The sequence below is a fragment of the Ahaetulla prasina genome, chromosome 5 (assembly GCF_028640845.1).
Source record: "Ahaetulla prasina isolate Xishuangbanna chromosome 5, ASM2864084v1, whole genome shotgun sequence".
NCBI lineage: Eukaryota > Metazoa > Chordata > Lepidosauria > Squamata > Colubridae > Ahaetulla > Ahaetulla prasina.
In genome coordinates this window covers 82,456,173-82,476,828 of record NC_080543.1, presented here as the reverse complement: position 1 = coordinate 82,476,828, position 20,656 = coordinate 82,456,173, and the positions used below count along the sequence as shown (strand labels likewise).

Genomic DNA, 20,656 nt, shown 5'->3' with positions numbered 1-20,656 from the left:
ACAGGAACTTTAGATTCCACTTGACCCTACTGCAATCAGCATCTCTTAGTAAAAGTGCCTTTTCATTTCAACTAAATGGAGTTGAGAGTCTTACTTCTCTAAGAGAACTGTTGTGGCCCACCAGCGGGCAGCAGAGCTGGCAACAGATTTGGACCGTGAGGAGGTTGGGGAGGAACGTGGGCCAGTCCTGGAGTCTGGGGAAGGCTCGGACGATGGCTCTGAATTGGAGGCAGAGAGGGGGCCAAGGCCATCTGGTAGTTCTTTTTTGCCTCCAGAATCTCTGGAGTCTGACATCAGCAAGGCAGAAGAACAGTGTGAGCCTGTACCCAGTGTGTGCATGCCCTTAGCTGCCAGGAGACAGGAACAATGAAGAAAACAGGGTCGACTTGGGAGTAAGGCTTGGAGATGATTGGCCCCTCCCATAAGTCATAAAAGAGAAGTGAACAGGACGTGAGCTTTTGCAGGAAGCAATTAGTTCATCTGGCTGATTTAAGATTTGAAAATTCTGTTTGTGACTCTGTGCCACGTTTGGCCTTGCCCTATATCTGGAAATTAGCTCTCTGGCAGCGTTCCACATAAGATAGGTGGGTGTTGATAACCTTCCTCTGAAAGACTGTTTATCAAGCCTTGCAGATGAAAGTAATTTACAGTCATATAAATAAAAGAGGTTTTGCGGGACTAAGATTGTGCTTTATACTTTCTAGGGAAGCCTAAGTTAGAACAAGATCACATTGGGGCATGTCTGACATTAAGCGGAATCTGCAATTGTGATCAATCTGGAGAGGACATTACCTCTACCATGGGAATCATACATACAATGCTGTCTCAAGGGAGCAATCAGGAGGAAATTAAATGCTGGTGGGAGCCTTCGTCCTGGGCTACATCTCTCTGAATGGAAAAGAGACACGGAGAGCTGCAGTGACCTGCCAAGACCCAGTGTGATGACCCAGAGCATGGACAGAGATAACACAAATAGCTGGCAGTTCAAACCGCTCCTTTATAGCTCCAAAGCTCCCCAAATGCTCCCACGTTTCTGGCAAGTCCCAGAGCAGAGTGAGAACAAACCCACACAAAAACTTCAAGAAATTAGTCCAGCCCAATGCTGGCTGCACCAAGGCTGCACGGCAATAAATCCCAAATGTCTTTGGCAAAACAAGAGTCAAGCAAGAAGTTCAGAGAGCAAAATATTTGGATAATTAGTCCAGAACGCCAACAAGGAATGCAAGGACTCTTGGCAAGTTCAAATGTCGGCACACAACATTTCAGCGTCTCCTTAAGTCTTATCTCCCAGGTGTGCCTTGTGAAGCTGGGTGGGGCACTCTCCTCATGTGTGGCCTGCTCCGTCTGCACTGATCATGCCTTCTCTGCACTCTCCGAGCCCTTGCATCAGGAGGGGGTGTTCTTGCTCCTTGTCTGAGCTCTCTCTCTCCTCCCTGCTTGCAGACTTTATTACCATACTTTTCAGAGTATAACACACTTCCCCCCACCCCAAAGAGGGTAAAAATGTTGGTGTATCTTATACACCGAATACAGCCATTTTTGGCCTCCAGAAGCCCTGCCCCATGCATCCATTTTTTGCAAAAAACGGGCCTGTTTTTCACAAAAACGGGATGCACAGAGGGTTTGGGAGGCCTGCGGAGTGCTCCTGGGGACCGGAGAGTGCAAAAACTTTTTTCCCTTGCTTACCTCTTCAAAATCTTGGTGTGTTTTATACTGGTGCTTCTTTTTTTTTTTTTGAAAAAGTTCTATAAAATTTTAACAAATATCTCCCCTCCTTCCCCCTCCCCCCTTCCCCAACCTCCCTCCCCTTTTCCCCACCCCACCCCCAGACTTCCCAGAGCAAAATACAGGGTATAACAAACATCTAACAATCATAAGCTAAACATATGCTAACTATCCATAAACTCTCATCCTCCCCTAGGACCTTAACTCTCCTTTTACATACAAAGAAATATAAATACAATGTAAATGTAAAGGAATGTAAAAGACAAATGAAAGAGTTTTTTGTTATGAATAGGAATAAGGGTACACCGATAGAAATTGTTTGGAATGCAAGTAAAGCATATATGAGGGGAATTTTAATATATATGAATAATAAATATAGATTTAAACAGCAGAAGCACCGCAGGGATTTAGAAGAGAAAATAAAAAAGAAAGAACAATTACTTATTGTTAACGGGTCCTAAGGTGACAGGGGAGGGTTTAGTTCCAGTTTATCAGGGTCGGGTCATCAATACGGTAAGTGGGAGAGGCAGATATGACGGAAGGGGGGGGCACATCAGGTTCAGGGGGTACGCCCTCGCTATTTAAGAGTGATCGCGTACTCCGGCCCCCCAGGATTTTCCCATTCCCCGAGTGGCCAGAGTACTCAGGACCTGGGCCTTCGGCTGATGTTATGTAACGCTAGATCCGTGGTTAACAAAGCCCCCCTGATCTCAGATCTAATCCGGGAGGGGACCACGGACGTTATGGGCGTTACAAAAACCTGGTTGGGCACCGAAGGGGGGGGGTTCCCCTAGTGGAGATGTGCCCACCAGGTTTCCGAACATTCCATCAGCCAGGGTAGGGGAGGCGGGGTGGCGGTTATTATTAAGGAGAGTCTGGAATCGAGGGAGACCACTGTGCCTCAGATATCTGGGTGTGAATCCCTCTTCATGAAGTGGGGTTGTAGGACTCAGGTGAGCTTGTTGATCACGTATCTGGCTCCTTGCTGCGTGACAACAGCCCTGCCCGAGCTGTTGGAGCTGCTGACGGGGTTGGCAGTTGAAACCCCTAGACTGTTGGTCATGGGGGATTTCAATCTGCCATCAACTGGCGTGGCGTCTTCGGCGGCTCGGGAGTTCATGGCCTCCATGACGGCCATGGACCTGACGCAATTAGTGGACCGCCCTACCCACGTCGGGGGTGGCACCCTAGATTTGATTTTTATCTCTGGCCAGTGGTTGAATGATCTGATTTTAAGTGATTTAGTGGTCGAACCTTTGTCATGGTCAGATCATTTTCTCCTTCGTCTAGACTTTCTGACCGCTACCCATCACTGCAGGGAGACGGAACCAATGAGTTGGTTCCGTCCCAGGTGCCTGATGGACCCAGAGAGGTTCCTGATGGAGCTTGGGCCATTTCCCGAGAATCTGGCCCACGGCACGACTGAAGAACTAGTCGTGGCCTGGGAACAGGCCGCGGCTGGAGCTTTGGACCGTGTCGTGCCTTTGCGGCCTCTGACCCGGCGCCGATCTCAACCAGCTCCTTGGTTCTCCAAGGAGCTGAGGGAGATGAAACACCGGAGAAGACGCCTAGAGAGTGTCTGGAGATCCAGCCGCTCCGAAGCTGACCGGACACTAGTTAGGTCCTATAGTAGGACCTACCTAGTGGCATTGAGGGATGCGAAGCGTTCTTACATTTCCTCCCTCATTGCATCGGCAGATAATTGCCCGGCCGCCCTGTTTTGGGTGACCCGCTCTCTCCTTCAACAGGAGGGGCGGGGGGACCCATTATCAGGACATTCGGAGGAGTTTAACGGTTATCTATACGATAAAATCGTTCAGCTTCGGGACGGATTGGATCAAAATTGGGTAGATCCAGGCGAGAGTTCCGAGGCCCGTCTTGTTGAGGTTGTTTGGGATAGTTTTGATCCTGTGACTCTCGAGGACATGGACAGGTTGCTGGGAAGGTTGAATGCCACCACATGTTTACTGGACCCGTGCCCCTCCTGGCTGGTGCTGGCCACGCAGGAGGTGACACGAGGCTGGCTCCAGGGGATTACAAATGCTTCTTTGTGGGAGGGGGTCTTTCCCGCTGCCTTGAAAGAGGTGGTGGTGAGACCTCTCCTCAAGAAGCCTTCCCTGGACCCAGCTGTTTTAGGTAATTACCATCCAGTCTCCAATCTTCGCTTTACGGCGAAGGTTGTAGAGAGTGCGGTGGCATGTCAGCTACCCTAGTACCTGGATGAAACTGTCTATCTAGACCCGTTCCAGTCCGGCTTCCGACCTGGATACAGTACTGAGACGGCTTTGGTCGTGTTGGTGGATGATCTCTGGAGGGCCAGGGATAAGGGTTACTCCTCTGCCCTGGTCCTATTAGACCTCTCAGCGGCTTTTGATACCATCGACCATGGTAGCCTGCTGCGCCGGTTAGAGGGGTTGGGAGTGGGAGGCACCGTTTATCGGTGGTTCTCCTCCTACCTCTCTGACCGGACGCAGACGGTGTTGACAGGGGGGCAGAGATCGACTCCGAAATGCCTCCTGTGTGGGGTGCCGCAGGGGTCAATTCTCTCACCCCTCCTGTTCAACATCTATATGAAGCCGCTGGGTGAGATCATCAGTGGTTTTGGGGTGAGATACCAGCTGTACGCTGATGACACTCAGCTGTACTTTTCCACCCCAGGCCACCCCAATGAAGCTATCGAAGTACTGTCCCGGCATCTGGAAGCCGTACAGGTCTGGATGGGGAGGAACAGGCTCAAACTTAATCCCTCCAAGATGGAGTGGCTGTGGATGCCGGCACCCCGGTACAGTCAGCTGCAGTTGCGGCTGTCTGTCGGGGGCGAGTCATTGGCCCCGATGGAGAAGGTGCGCAACTTGGGCGTGCTCCTGGATGGGCGGTTGTCTTTTGAAGATCATTTGACGACCGTCTCCAGGAGAGCTTTTTATCAGGTTCGCCTGATTCACCAGTTGCGCCCCTTCCTGGACCGGGATGCCCTATGCACGGTCACTCATGCTCTCGTTACTTCTCGCCTGGACTATTGCAATGCTCTCTACATGGGGCTCCCCTTGAAGGGCATCCGGAGGCTTCAGTTAGTCCAGAATGCGGCTGCACGGGTGATAGAGGGAGCCCCTCGTGGCTCCCGTGTGACACCTATCCTGCGCAGACTGCACTGGCTACCTGTGGTCTTCCGGGTGCGCTTCAAGGTATTGGTGACGACCTTTAAAGCACTCCATGGCTTAGGACCGGGATATTTACGGGACCGTCTTCTGCCGGCTTCAATCTCCCAATGACCGGTGCGTTCTCACAGAGAGGGACTCCTTAGGGTGCCGTCAGCCAAACAATGTCAGCTGGCGGCCCCCAGGAGGAGGGCCTTCTCTGTGGGGGCTCCTATCCTGTGGAACGAGCTTCCTCCTGGACTCCGACAACTGCCCGACCTTAGGACCTTTCGCCGCGAACTTAAAACCTATTTGTTTCGTCTTGCTGGACTGGCTTAATTTTTAAACTTTTAAATTGATTTATTGGGGTTTTTAAATTTTAGTGATTTTATAGGGTGTAATTGTATTTTAGCTTGGCCAATTGAATAAGTTTTTTATGGGTAGTTTTTAATATTGTATGGGTTTGTTTTTTGTATTTTAACTGGCTGTTCATCGCCCTGAGTCCTTCAGGAGAAGGGTGGTCTATAAATTAAAATATTATTATTATTATTATTATTATTATTATTATTATTATTATTATTATTCCAGAAGAAAAAAAGATAAACAGACAAGAAATATATTACGAGGGCAGTTTAATATGCTGATAGCAGATCAGGTAGCAATTAATCTACAATATGTCAAGTATAATACATTTTGTAATGCCAACAAACGAGGTAGGTGGCTAGCATATGCAATAAGGAAAAAACAGAAATCACGGATTATTGGAAAGATAGAATATAAAGGTAAAGAAGTATGTCAACAGAATATGATTAAAAAAGCTTTTTTAGAATTTTATACAAAATTAAATGCTAGCGACCCAATTCAAGATATAGATATAGATAAATATTTACAGGAAGAGAATATCTCTGAACTTACGCCAGAACAAAGGGAAGGATTCAATCAATCTATAACATCTGAAGAAATTATTTTAGCTATTAAGCAGTTAAAAACAGGTAAAGCTCCAGGAACAGATGGACTAACTGCTGTTTATTATAAAAATCTACAGCTTGAAATAATAAAATTCAACTTGGAGGAGATGTACCTCTATCCTGGAGATCCGCTTTTATTTCACTGATACCAAAGGAAGATCAAGACTGCACTAAACCAGAAAATTATAGGCCAATATCACTTTTGAATACTGATTACAAGATTTTTGCTAAAATACTAGCAAATAGATTAATGTTAGTTATACAACAGAAGATTCATAATGATCAATCAGGTTTTATAAAAGGGAGACAAATGAGAAATAATGTTAGACAAATTGTGAACTTATTGGAATATCTGGAGATAAACAACCAGGTCCCTGCAGCGCTCTTCTTGGATGCCGAGAAGGCATTTGATAGATTGAATTGGAATTTTTTATTTAAATTAATAGAAAAGATGAATGTTTGGGGAATGTTTTGCACAAACAATTAGGGCAATATATCAGGGACAAATAGCACAATTAATAGTTAATGGTAGTTTAACAGAAGTTTTTAGAATTGAAAAAGGGACAAGGCAGGGATGTCCCTTGTCGCCACTACTGTTTATTCTAACGTTAGAACCTTTACTGAATAAAATACGTGGATCAAATAAAATAAAGGGAATTAAAATTAGACATCAAGATTATAGATTAAGGGCATTTGCAGATGACCTGGTTGTTATTTTATTCCAACCAATACAATCGGTTGTACACTTGATGGATATAATTAGTCAATATGGAAAGGTATCTGGATTTAAAGTAAATCAACGAAAGACAAAAATAATAAGTAAAAATATGACTATACAGCAAAAAAAAGAATTAGAGAGAATAATGGGATTTGAAATAGTAAAAAAGGTTAAATACTTATGAGTGTATATTGCAGCTTCAAATGTGAAATTATATAAAAATAATTATGAAGTTTTATGACAAAAAGTGTAGAAGGAAATGGAGAATTGGAAAAAGTTGCAGTTATCTTTATTGGGAAGAATAGCAGTAATTAAAATGAATGTTTTGTCTAGGTTTTTATTTTTGTTTCAAATGATACCAATACTTAAAAAAGATGCAAACTTGAAGGAATGGCAGAATGGAATTAATAAATTTATATGGGTTGGTAAAAGACCGAGAATAAAATTGAAAATAATACAGGATACACGTGAAAGAGGGGGTCTTAAAATGCCTAATTTAAGATTATATTATGAAGCAGCTGCCCTATCATTAATTAGTGATTGGTTTAATTTAACAGAAGAAAGAATATTGAATATAGAGGGTTATGATTTGTTATACGGATGGCATGCTTACTTATTGTATGACAAAAATGTGGATAAAGTTTTTAAAGCTCATATACTTAGAAATGCTTGGTTGAGGGTTTGGAAAAAGTATCAATATAAGTTAAACTACAAAATACCTATATGGGCAAGTCCCAGACATGCAATAGTGAACATAAGTACAGAACAAAAACAGGAGGTGATTACTTACAAAGAGCTTCTTTCTATGGAGAAGGGTAAATTACAATTGAAATCTTTAAACATAATGAAAGAAGAAAGGATAATTCATACTTGGTTTCAGTATGGACAGCTGCAAGCTAGATGGAAAGAGGATCAGAAAATTGGTATTATGCAAAACAAGGAAAATTTGGTAAAACAGATTAGAGATCAAAGTCAATCGCATATTAAAAGGTTGTATAATGCATTATTAGAAAGAGATTCAGAAACGGAATTAGTCAAGGACTGTATGATAAAATGGGCACAAAATATACAGGAACCTATAATGATGGAAACTTGCGAGAAAATTTGGGTTAGAAATGTTAAATTTACACAAGCACAAAATTTAAGAGAAAATTTTTACAAAATGTTTTATAGATGGCATTTAGACCCTAAAAAATTAGCCTGTATGTATCCGAATTTGCAAGCTAAATGTTGGAGATGTGACTTTGACAATGCTACTTATTATCATATATGGTGGACTAGTAAAAAAATCAAACCATTTTGGATAAGAATTTGGTGGGTCATGCAAAATATTCTGAAAAAGAAGATAAAGTTTATTCCACAATTGTTTTTATTGGGTATAATCTTGTATTGTACGATAATAGAGAGTAAATTGATTTTAAATTTAATACTGGTGCGTCTTATAGTCCAAAAAAATATGGCAATTCCGGACAGCCTTGCCTGGACTGACTCTGCCCTTCCCCAGTTTCCTCCAAGGCCAATGGAGCTGCCCTCTCACTCACTATCAGTTCTTGTTCCAGCTCATCTTCCGCCACAGATTCATACTCCAATGGTGGCATGACATCCAGGTAGTTCCTGGGCATCAAAAGGAAGGAGGACTGGGAAGAGAAACCTGTGGGGCAGTGGTCGGTTTCAAAATTTTTTGCTACTGGTTCAGTGGGTGTGGCAAGATGGGGGGGGCATGACTGAGTGGGCATGGCCACGCCCACTCAGTTACATGACACCCCCCCCAGCCATGCCCACAGGAAAAGGTAGGAAAATTTTGGGAATTTCCACCTATCTACCCCCACCCTCCCTTCGCCAGTTGCCCCTAGCCCCACTTCCTCCACTACCACCGCCTCTTTGTTCAAGCTGCTTACCTTCTGCGGCGACTGGTCAGAGTCCGGAAGGCAACCTGACTAGAGTTTTAGGCGGCCCCAGCCAGCCACTGCTGCTGGAAAGCGGCTGGCAAAGAAGCCTCCCAGAATCCTCAAAGAACCCTCTTTGAGAGCCACTTTGCAGCTGTGAAGGCTGGCCACCGGCCGCTGAAAAGTACCGGAGGTCGTGGAAAAAGCTGCTGCTATCGCTATGTTCTTCGCGCATCTTATTGGACTTGCAAGGCTATGGGATGCATGTGCGTGAAGAACATGGTGGTGACAAAGATGGTGGGAAGGGTGAGTGAGCAGCAATCAGGGGAACGGTTCAGGGGCATAGCCAGATGGCCATCGCTACCGGTTCGGCAACCTTGGCCAAAACTCAGCGAACCGGTGCGAATCTGCTGAATACAACCTCTTCTGCGGGGATGACATTTACTTGTGGAAGCTGCCATCAAAAGCAGAAGATGGAGATGGAAGAACAGAGGAGGAGGAGGAGATGGGCAGAGAGCATGACCAGACCAACTGGATGATGGAGCAAGCCATCAAGTTTATGCAGGGGTCTTTCAAAAACCCCAAGGCATGCAAAGCCATCGCCTGAACCTCCCAGACAGATGATCAACCATGTCCAGCCTCAGTGACTGATGGGGCAGATGTACCGACTGCAGCAGCCAACAGGGAGATAGTTCTGCAGCAGCAACAGCCCCCACAACCCCAGCATCTGGAAAGGTGATCCGATGCAGGGACCTCACAGGGCTAGTGCCAGCGAGGTGCCTTACTACAGGGCCTGAAGTTAGATAGAGATCCTTAGCAGGAAAAATTTGAAAGGAAGCTAGATATGCTCTCATCTTGAATAGCATCAAAGGGATAGTAGACTGCTTAAAGGACAGGAGTATCAGCTTCCAATTTGGAGCATCTGGAAGCCATTCGACAGCACACAGATCAATCTGCTCCTCTTGACAGTGAGGTGACCTAAGGAAGCTAGGATTGCTCTCCTGGTATTCCAACATCCAAAGTGAAGTATGTTCATGCAAATTCTGAGAGCGATCTGTTGTTTACAATGAATAATTTAATTTGGTGGAGGATACTGTTACAAGGGTTATTGTTGTGCCTTGTCTGCTTTCCCCGCAGCCGGGCCCGTCTTATCTGCTTCCGAATGCTGAGGAATGTCCTAGCATGCCTCCCGGCCCCAGCCCTGGCTCCATGCCCAGACAGGCCGAAGAAGAAGAAGTGCCTCCAGCCCCCAGCCCTGGCTCCATGCCCAGGCAAACGGAGCAACTAGACCTCTCCCCCTCCCCCACAGCATGTGAGCCTGAGTAAGGTCAATTACCAACAGCTGCAGACTGGAGTGACCCTCGCTTCAGGAGAATTGGTAGGCAGTGGCAACAGAAGGAAGGGAGTGGCAGGCCTGGATAAGTGCTGAGTCATGGAGCCACATCCCATGGCCTATATAAAGGATCTGCTTTCTGGCATTCTCTGAGTCAAAGACTACCTTATCTTGCTGAAGTCACTTTCTGGTCTCCTGCCTGCCTTGAGAACTTTGCTAGGACTTTGGCAGAGCTGCAGAGGCACGCCTGATTCGGATTTCCCTGACCTGGCCGTCAGCGGAGGAGTGGGACACAACAGTTATGTCTGCAGTCTTGGCAGGATTAGTTTGAGATGTATTCCCTGACTCTCGAGGAGCTGCCTTCAGCTGCTCCTGTGAGATATTTCCACTTTCTGTCATATGTAGATATATACCTGTAATGATGGCTTGTTCGGGATTCTTTTATTTATCATTAAAACTACTTGAAACATGGTGTCAGAAGTCTGAATCCATGTCTCTGGATACATTTCAAGCATACTCCCCAAAGCTAAGCAATGGAAGTATGGCAACTGCTAACAGTATACCTCTGCCTGAGGCTATGAGGGTGAGTGGAGACTGCGACAGCAATTGGAATAAGTTCAGAGCAGAGTTAGAAGATCATGCCTTAGCTACAGGCTTGGATGAGAAATCAGCAGCAGTTCAACCTGCCGCATTAAGGAGATTGATGAGGAGTGAATGCCTCCATATCTACAGACATAACTTAACCCTTTCTGTGGAGCAAGAAAGAGATACCAAAGTTATTCTAGATGCTTTAGAGACTTATTTCAGACCTCTCAAAAATGTGATTTTTGAAAGATATATATTTGGCAGCTGCAAGCAAGAAGAAGGTGAAATGATAGATAATTTTGTCACACGCTTAAAGGAAAAAGCTGCCAGTTGTGCCTATGGCCCAGGGGTGAAATGCTCCCGGATTGGACCGGCTCGCCTGATCCGGTAGCGATGGTGGCTGGTGGTTCGGAGAACTGGTACCAAAAATCCCTAGCCCTTGCCCCGTGCCTCTGCTGAGCCACGCCATCCTCAGAGGTTGGGGGTTTTTTTACTTTTAAAAGCAGTTTTTCTTCAGCTGAAAACATACCTTTAAAAGTGGGGAAAAAAGCCTTTGATGATCCCGCGGCTAGGCTGGGATTATCAGAACCCTTTAAACTCTTTTTTTTTAACAACCTCTTCAGCCAAAGAGATTGCAAAAAAAAAAAAAAAGGTTTTAAAAGGCTCCTCTGGCAATCCCAGCTGAGTTCCTCATTACCAGAATCTTAAAAAACATGTTTTCTACAAGCTCTTCAGCCAAAGAGCTTGTTAAAACAATTATTTTAAGAGGTTCTGGGCTGCTATGAGGCAACTTCAGCTGGGATCGTCAGAGGAGCTTTTAAAATCTTTTTTTCCTATGGCGATCCCAGATGAGTTGCCTCATCATCACAGGCTTTTAAAATCATTTTAAACAATCTCTTACAACAGTCCCCACCCATGCCCACCCAATGCTCTGTCCCCACATGCCTTATTGCTGCTCCTTTTGGGCTCCCAAAGCCATGCTTTACATCAGTTGCATCAGCTAGCAACTGAATCTGCCTGCCTGCAATCCATTTCCTCAGTGAGCAACTCAATCTTCCTGCTTTGCTGGCTGAGGAACTCTGGGAATTGAAGTCCACAAACCTTAAAGTTACTAAGGTTGGAGACCCCTGATCTAAAAAATATAAATAAAATAAAATAATAAAATAATAATAAAATAAAATATTTGTGCAGCTGAGATTTGGTGTGTTTCTGTAGTGTTTCACTCTAACTACACAAACACCCAAAATCTCACAAAGCTGTATGTGGCATTTTGTGTGTGTGTATGTGTGTGAGTCAGTTGTGTTGTGTGTGTGTAAAGTGTGAAAGTTGGTTTTTGAGCTTTTTTTGGTTGTGTGAGGTTCCTGCATGTTGCAAGGGCCATTTTGGGTGAAGTGCAGCTGCTTTTACATTGTGTGTGAGTCTGTTGTGTTGTGTTGTGTGTGTGTAAAGTTTGAACACTGGTTTTTGGTACCTCTTATTGTTTTGTATACTTTGTTTATTATTTTTATTATTTATTGTTATTGGCCAGGCCCAGCCAGTCATCTGACCACCAAGCCATGCCCATCAATTAAGCCACGCCCACAGAACCGATAGGGGAAATTTTTAGATTTCACCCTGCTATGGCCCCTTACGGGATGAGCTCATTTGGGACAAAATAGTTTTGGGCATTACTAGTGAAAGCACACTCCACCGTCTCTTGAGGGAGCATAATTTAAGCCTACAAGCAGCAATTGAGATGTACCGGACTATAGAACTTACTGTCAAACAGCTGAGAGTCTGAGAGCAGGGTAAGGATTGTGTTAATATAGTCTCTAAACAACAGCCAAGTATGATGAATTATCAATACAAATATCAGCATAAAAGGCAGTTTTATAATTCATCTGTAAACAATCAAGTAGCATGCAAATATTGTGGCAGTATGCATATACAAGGTGCCCTACATATGGCAAAATCTGCAGAGTGTGTGGGAGGCTAAATCACTTTGCAGGAGTGTGTCAGGCACGGAAAAGGGAAGTGAGGAAGCTGCATACAATTGAGCAAACGTTAGACCCGGAGAATGCATCTCAGGAGAATACATCCTTGTTCATCACTGATTTGGTTTATAGGAAAGAATGTATTGGCACAATACACTCCAAGGGCAAAAAATGGTTTGTGAATCTCAGGTTTAATAACATAATTCAACCCTGCCAGGTGGACTCAGGTGCAACCTGTGATGTTATGAGTTATGGGCCTATTTCAAACAGAATGCAGCTTACGTGGGGATATTTATAAACTTGGAGATTGTGGAAGCTGATCAGAAACCATTATTGTCAGGATCAACATGTGAGCACTTGGGGTTGATGCAGTTTACTTTACCGGCTGAACTACACAATGTTGTGAGTTACTCCCCTAAATCTCTGGTGGGGCCATTGACAAAACAGCAAATCCTCCAGCTATACCAGGAAGTGTTTGAGGGCCCCATAGTATCTGTTCCAGGAGAGTTTCATTTTGAACTTGACCCTACTATTTCCCCAGTACAAAGTGCACCATGCAATGTGCCTATAGCTATTAAGCAGCAGGTTAAAGCACAACTGGATAAGTATGAGGCGGAAGGACATATTACATCACTGAGCCCACTGACTGGATAAACAACATGGTTGTTATTCGGAGGCCGGAGAAGATTAGAATTTGCATTAATCCCAAATTTCTGAATATGGTCCTGAAACGGTCACATTATTTAATGCCAACGCTCGATGACGTTTTGCACAAGCTACCCAAAGCATGGGTTTTTATGCTTGTTGACACTAGACATGCCTTCTTACAGTGTACACTGGATGAAATGAGTAGCTACATGACTATGTTCTGGACCCCATGGGGTAGAAAAAGATGGCTTAAATTACCCTTTGGAGTTTCGGTAGCACCAGAGGTGTATCAACGAAAGCAGCACAAACTATTGAGTGGGCTCAATGGAATTGAGCCAATAGCTGTTGACATTCTTATAGTTGGCTGTGGTGAAACAGACAAAGAAGCTGAGCATGATCATGATGAGAAGCTAACAGCACTATTAGATCTGTGTAGGCAGGTGAGGTTAAGGCTCAATGTAAAGAAGTTGCAATTTAAGGTGCACGAAGTCCGCTTCCATGGGCATATTTTGTCCTCACAAGGTTTAAAAGCTGATCCAGATAAGATTAGAGCCATTGTGAAGATGCCACCGCCTGCTGATGTTAAATCAGTGCAGAAATTTATCTGCACAGATTTGTTACCTATTTAGCAAAATTTCTGCCGCACCTATCGGAGGTGTGTCAGCCATTGAGACGCCTTCTGGACAAAGATGCCATTTGGCATTGGCTTCCCAAGCATGAGCAGGCAGTCCTCTTTGTAGACTTTAGTTCAGCATTCAAAACCATCATCCCAGGCACTCTTCTAACTAAGCTAAACCAGCTACAGGTACTTGAACAGACTTGTAAGTGGATCACAAGCTTCCTAACAAACAGGAAGCAGCAGGTGAAGCTAAACAGGATCACTTCAGATATCTGTACAATTAGCACAGGAGGCCCCCAAGGCTGTGTGCTCTCCCCACTTCTCTTCTCTCTGTATTTATTTATTTATTTATTTATTTATTTATTTATTTTATTAATCACATTTATATACCGCCCTATCTCCTGAAGGACTCAGGGCGGTTCACAGGCAAGTAAAAACATATAAATACAAATTAAAATAACAATTAAAAAACTTATTCTAAAAGGCCGAATTATTAAAAAGCAGTATAAATAATAAAACCCATTAAAAACCAACATAAATTTAAAATCTAATCCAGTCCTGCGCGGATGAATAAATGTGTTTTAAGGAAGGTTCGGAGGTCCGGAAGTTGACGGAGTCCTGGGGGGAGTTCGTTCCAGAGGGTGGGAGCCCCCACAGAGAAGGTCCTTCCCCTGGGTGTCGCCAGACGACACTGCCTAGCTGACGGCACCCTGAGGAGTCCCTCTCTGTGAGAGCGCACGGGTCGGTGAGAGGTATTCGGTAGCAGTAGGCGGTCCCGTAAGTAACCCGGCCCTATGCCATGGAGCGCTTTAAAGGTGGTTACCAAAACCTTGAAGCGCACCCGGAAGGCCACAGGTAGCCAGTGCAGTCTGCGCAGGATAGGTGTCACACGGGAGCCACGAGGGGCTCCCTCTATCACCCGTGCAGCCGCATTCTGGACTAACTGAAGCCTCCGGATGCCCTTCAAGGGGAGCCCCATGTAGAGAGCATTGCAGTAATCCAGACGAGACGTCACGAGGGCGTGAGTGACCGTGCATAGGGCATCCCGGTCTAGAAAGGGGCGCAACTGGCGCACCAGGCGAACCTGGTAGAAAGCTCTCCTGGAGACGGCCGTCAAATGATCTTCAAAAGACAGCCGTTCATCCAGGAGGACGCCCAAGTTGCGCACCCTCTCCATCGGGGCCAATGACTCGCCCCCAACAGTCAGCCGTGGACTCAGCTGACTGTACCGGGATGCCGGCATCCACAGCCACTCTGTCTTGGAGGGATTGAGCTTGAGCCTGTTTCTCCCCATCCAGGCCCGTACGGCTTCCAAACACCGGGACAGCACTTCGATAGCTTCGTTGGGGTATAAAGTATACCAATGACTGCATCTCCAATGATCCATCTGTTAAACTACTGAAGTTTGCAGATGACACAACAGTGATCGGTCTCATTCGAGACAATGATGCATCCACATACAGATGGGAGGTCGAACGACTAGCCTCGTGGTGCGACCATAACATACTGGAACTGAACACACTCTAAACCATAGAAATGGTGGTAGACTTTAGGAGAAACCCTTCCATACTTCCACCTCTCACAATACTAGACAACGCAGTATCAACAGTAGAAATCTTCAAATTTCTAGGCTCTACCATATCGCAAGATCTAAAATGAACAGCTAACATTAAAAACATCATCAAAAAAGGACAGCAAAGAATGTTCTTTCTGCACCAACTCAGAAAGCTCAAACTGCCCAAGGAACTGCTGATCCAGTTCTACAGAGGAATTATTGAGTCTGTCATTTGCACCTCTTTAACTGTCTGGTTTGGTTCTGCAACCCAACAAGACAGATACAGACTTCAGAGGATAATTAGAACTGCAGAAAAAATAATTGCTACCAACCAATTGCTCCATTGAGGACCTGTATACTGCATGAATCAAGAAGAGGGCCATGAAAATATTTACATCCTGAACATAAAACTGTTTCAACTCCTACCCTAAAAACGACGCTATAGACCACTGCACACCAGAACAACTCGACACAAGAACAGTTTTTTCCCAAACGCCATCACTCTGATAAACAAATAATTCCCTCAACACTGTCCAACTATTTACTAAATCTGCACTATTAATCTTCTCATCGTTCCCATCACCTATCTCCTTCCACTAATGACTGTATGACTGTAACTTTGTTGCTGGTAATCCTTATGATTTATATTGATATTGTTTCCTGATTGCTTATTTGTACCCCATGATTATCATTAAGTGTTGTATCATTAAGTGTTAAATTTGTACCCTATGATCATCATTAAGTGTTGTAAGTGTTGTACCTTGATGAAGGTATCTTTTCTTTTATGTACACTGAGAGCATATGCACCAAGACAAATTCCTTGTGTATCCAATCAGACTTGGCCAATAAAAATTCAATTCAATTCAATTCAATTCTATTCTATTCTATTCATTGTTTATGGCTGTAAACTACTCAAGGGCTGGGAAGTGGCTCACCAGGCTAATGCAGTCTGTTATTAACACACAGCTGCCTGCAATTACAATTACTGCAGGCTCGAGTCCCACCAGGCCCAAGGTTGACTCAGCCTTCCATCCATAAGGTAGGTAAAATGAGGACCCAGATTGTTGGGGGGGTAATAAGTTGACCTTGTATATAAATATACAAATAGGATGAGACTATTGCCTTACACAATGTAAGCCGCCCTGAGTCTTCGGAGAAGGGCGGGATATAAATTTAAATTAAAAAAAAATATTGACATAACAATCTGAGCTGCGAGGAGGCATTGTTTTGCCATAAACTCAGTTGAATTTTTACCATGGTATCCTCTCTATGTTCTAATCTTTCTTATTATTTTTGGGCTTTCGTTTGACTCTCTTGCAACAGATACCCGGGTTGGTTACTTGTAATGATGACTGGCTATCATTTTGCTCTTCCCCAAGAAATGAGGAAAGGTCTAATTGTTGTTTTGCCAGCTCTTTTTGGAGGTTCCATTCTAGTGCTTCAAATTTGTTAGAGGTGAGGGAGAGAATTTGTTTTACTTATAGTTCTCTTTTATGCAAAGTGCTCCTCAGTTCTTTGCTGTTTTGCAAAGTTTAAAGGAGAGAGAAACACTATGGCGTTTCTTTCTTTTCTCTGTAACTATCAATTCCAGGCAAAATCCATTAACTGTGTATTTGACTTCACTATCATCTCATCCAAACAAAATTAGTTAAGTAAAAATAAGTCCAATAAAAGTACTAAAAAATTACTTATATAATAAAATAATAAAACTAAGCAAAGTTGCTATAAATGCTGTTGGCTGGGCTGACTGCTCAGCCCAGCAATAGCATTAAAATCAATGATACTTACCTTGGAAAATATACATGGGACTAAAATCTAAATTATTTAAATGTACACTATTTACACTAATCATATTTTTAGAAAATTATTAATAACTAGTGTGAATAATACCAATGTGGCTAAAACTTTTTAAGAAAGTCAGGACATGCAGAAGCTGAAATATAGGTTAAAACAATGCTATCAAACATTTATTGTAGCTTTATTATGTAACAATTTCTTTGTATAAAGTTACAAATATAATTCTTAAGTCACAAAAGTGCACATATAGTATTATTTTAATGAAAAGATAAGTAGCACTTAAATTGTCATTAGAACTATATTTTCTTTCATTCAGCAGGTGTCAGTGTAACACAAGCTAGGTTGTAATAGTTAAAGTTAAAGTTAAAGTCAAGTTAAAGAAAAATAGTGTAAACAGGTCTGTTTTTATAGTCAAATCTTTCTTGCTATTTTACAATATAAAATAAGTTTGCCTATTTTAATGGAACCTGGTTGTAATTCATCTGCTACATTTTATAAATAAGACTTACCAGTAAGTGAAACAAATAAAGGTTAATATAATCTAAATCATTATTTTAAAATGATGCATAATTGTAAAATTTTAGGAAAAATTTTAAGCTTAAGAATTCCAACATTAAAAACTCATGAAAATTGTAGTGACTTCTATGTTCTGTAAATTTGAGAAAATTAGCAAATACTGGTATCAAATTTCCTCCAAGTAGAGGATAGAGTGGAATGGGGTAGAATGAGCAGAGAATAAGATATCCACTTTTCATTAGGCTTTACCGCAAATAGCATCAAATTTAAATTTAATTTTTTAAAATTGTAATTTGATTTCACTCCTTTCTTGGTACCTTATTTTGTTTCACTATATCATTATTTTTAACTTTGATTGGGAGCCTCACAATTGGAAAATGTCTGAGTTTCTCTAGAATAGAATAGAATAGAATAGAATAGAATAGAATAGAATAGAATAGAATAGAATAGAATAGAATAGAATAGAATAGAATAGATCAGAACAGAACAGAACAGAACAGAATTTTATTGGCCAAGTGTGATTGGACACACAAGGAATTTGTTTTGGTGCATATGCTCTCAGTGTACATAAAAGAAAAGAAAAAGAAACAGAAAGAAAAAAAATACCTTCATCAAAGGTACAACATTTACAACACAAATGATGGTCATAGGTTGCAATTTAACCCTTAGTGATAGCAACGAAAAGTTATAGTCATACAGTCGTAAGTGGAAAGAGATTGGTGATGAAAACGATGAGAAGATTAACAGTAGTGTAGATTTAGTAAATAGTTTGACATTGTTGAGTGAATTATTTGTTTAGCAGAGTGATGGCCTTCAGGAAAAAACTGTTCTTATGTCGAGTTGTTCTGGTGTGCAATGCTCTATAGCGTCGTTTTGATGGTAGGAGTTGAAACAGTTTATGTCCAGGATGTGAGGGATCTGTAAATATTTTCACAGCCCTCTTCTTGATTCGTGCAGTATACAGGCCTTCAATGGAAGGCAGGTTGGTAGCAATTATTTTTTCTGCAGTTCTAATTATCCTCTGAAGTCTGTGTCTTTCTTGTTGGGTTGCAGAACCAAACCAGACAGTTATAGAGGTGCAAATGACAGACTCAATAATTCCTCTGTAGAACTGGATCAGTAGCTCCTTGGGTAGTTTGAGCTTTCTGAGTTGACGCAGAAAGAACAGTCTTTGTTGTCCTCTTTTGATGATGTTTTTGATGATAACTGTCCATTTTAGATCTCGTGATATGATAGAAGCTAGAAATTTGAAAGTTTCTACTGCTGATACTGTGTTGTCTAGTATTGTGAGAGGTGGAAGTATGGAAGGGTTTCTCCTAAAGTCTACCACCATTTCTATGGTTTAGAGTGTGTTCAGTTCCAGATTGTTACGGTCGCACTATGAGGCTAGTCGTTCGACTTCACGTCTATATGCAGATTCGTCATTGTCTCGAATGAGACTGATTACTGTTGTGTCATCTGCGAACTTCAGTAGCATAACAGATGGATCGTTGGAGATGCAGTCATTGATATACAGAGAGAAGTGGGGAGAGCACACAGCGTTGGGGGGGCCCTGTGCTAATTTTACAGGTATCTGAAGTGATTCTGCTTAGCTTCACCTGCTACTTCCTGTTTGTTAGGAAGCCTGTGATCCACTGACAAGTCTGTTCAGGTACTTGTAGCTGGTTTAGCTTAGTTAGAAGAGTGTCTGGAATGATGGTATTGAGTGCTGAACTAAAGTCTACAAAGAGGACCCTTACATAGGTCTTTGGAGATTCAAGATGTTGTAAGATGGACGGTGGCTTCTGGTGGCTCCGCTATCTTTGACGGACGCCTGAAATGTGCCCACCATGGGATTCTGTAAAAAGCCGGCGAATATCAGCTGTTCGCCAGCTGAAAGTACTTTCCCCAGGTAAAGAGGAAAGGAAAGAGCAGAGGAGGTATAGGAAGAACTCCCTAGAGGCCCCGCTTTCTTGATCTGAAAGCGGGGAACTCGAAGGGGAAAGTTCCCTTGAAATCCCTCTGCAGCAGCTCCAGACCCAGCATGTCTCTGCTTCAGCAGAAAGAGAAGAAAGTGACCATCTCTGCTTCAAATGATTGCTATGGATTTTAATAAGCAGACGGAATAAACACAAGAGATCAGTCATTTAAACTGCAAGTATTAAATCTGACTTCTATTTTTTAAAAACTTTTTTCCGCTTACAATCAACATAATGAAACAAAATGGCGCTCGTTAGTTTCTGAGAAAGTAAAAGTGAATGGAGACTCTATCGTATTGTGCTGGACTGTAAGCAGAGCAGACTGGATTTTTGCTTATTTTTAATTTCTTTTTTTATCTGGATTTAAGCGGACTGCTGGATTACTTCAGTTTGCTTAGGTATTTGAGAAGGGGATTCTCAGTAAAAATTTGGCCATGAAGGTTCTTTCAGAAGAATGGATTCATGACTTTATACAGGAATATATAGAGAAAATGTATGTAATTATCCAAAAATATGAATTGATAAAAAATTGGGTTGTTTTGGATGAGAGTTTGGAGGAAACTAACCAGTCCAATCAGTACTTGGAAAATGGAGTGGAGAAGATACAAGCAAAAGTGGATAAAAATGAAGATATGATCGTGAATAAACAAGATGATGTAAAGAGGCTTTCTTTAAAAGATTTGGATGAAACATCTGAATCTGTGTTACAAGAGGTTGTTTCCCGAACCGATAAAATACACAGGGCTAATGCTTTACAAGAGTTTTCTTTCCAGAATGATGGAATATATGGTAGTAACCTGTGGATTGCTGGACAAAAGGAACAATTAGGAGATATTGTGATTGACTTTTCAAAAGGAGTAACGAAGGAAAGACAGAAACTAATGCATTAAAAAAAAAACGGCAAGAGACAAAAGTATTATTCTTGACAGAAGTTTTTTTCTGAAATATTAACAGATAAAAATATTAGCGTTCCTGAAAGACTATATGCAAGAAAGATCTGGAAGAAATGGGTTGATTATATGTTTGATATATATCACAAAAGACTAGATATTTGGAATCATAGTGTATTTTTTTTTCTTTTCTCTTAAGCGTGTGTACTAAGAAAAATGGTGATGGTTAGAGGAGGAAGGAGTAAAGTTGAATAGAGATTGTAATTTGCTGTATCAAAATTATTTAATGTATTATACTGAATTGTAAATAGAATACTCTCGAAAGACTTTATGTAAGAAAGATTTGGGGGG

At 42.5% G+C, this 20,656-nt stretch overlaps 1 protein-coding gene across 1 annotated transcript in view; it reads left to right on the top strand.

The window, feature by feature from the left end:
• Positions 1 to 20,656, top strand: part of RAI2 (retinoic acid induced 2) — a 234,139-nt gene that overhangs the window by 206,038 nt on the left and 7,445 nt on the right. The gene's annotated exons all lie outside the window — the stretch shown is intronic.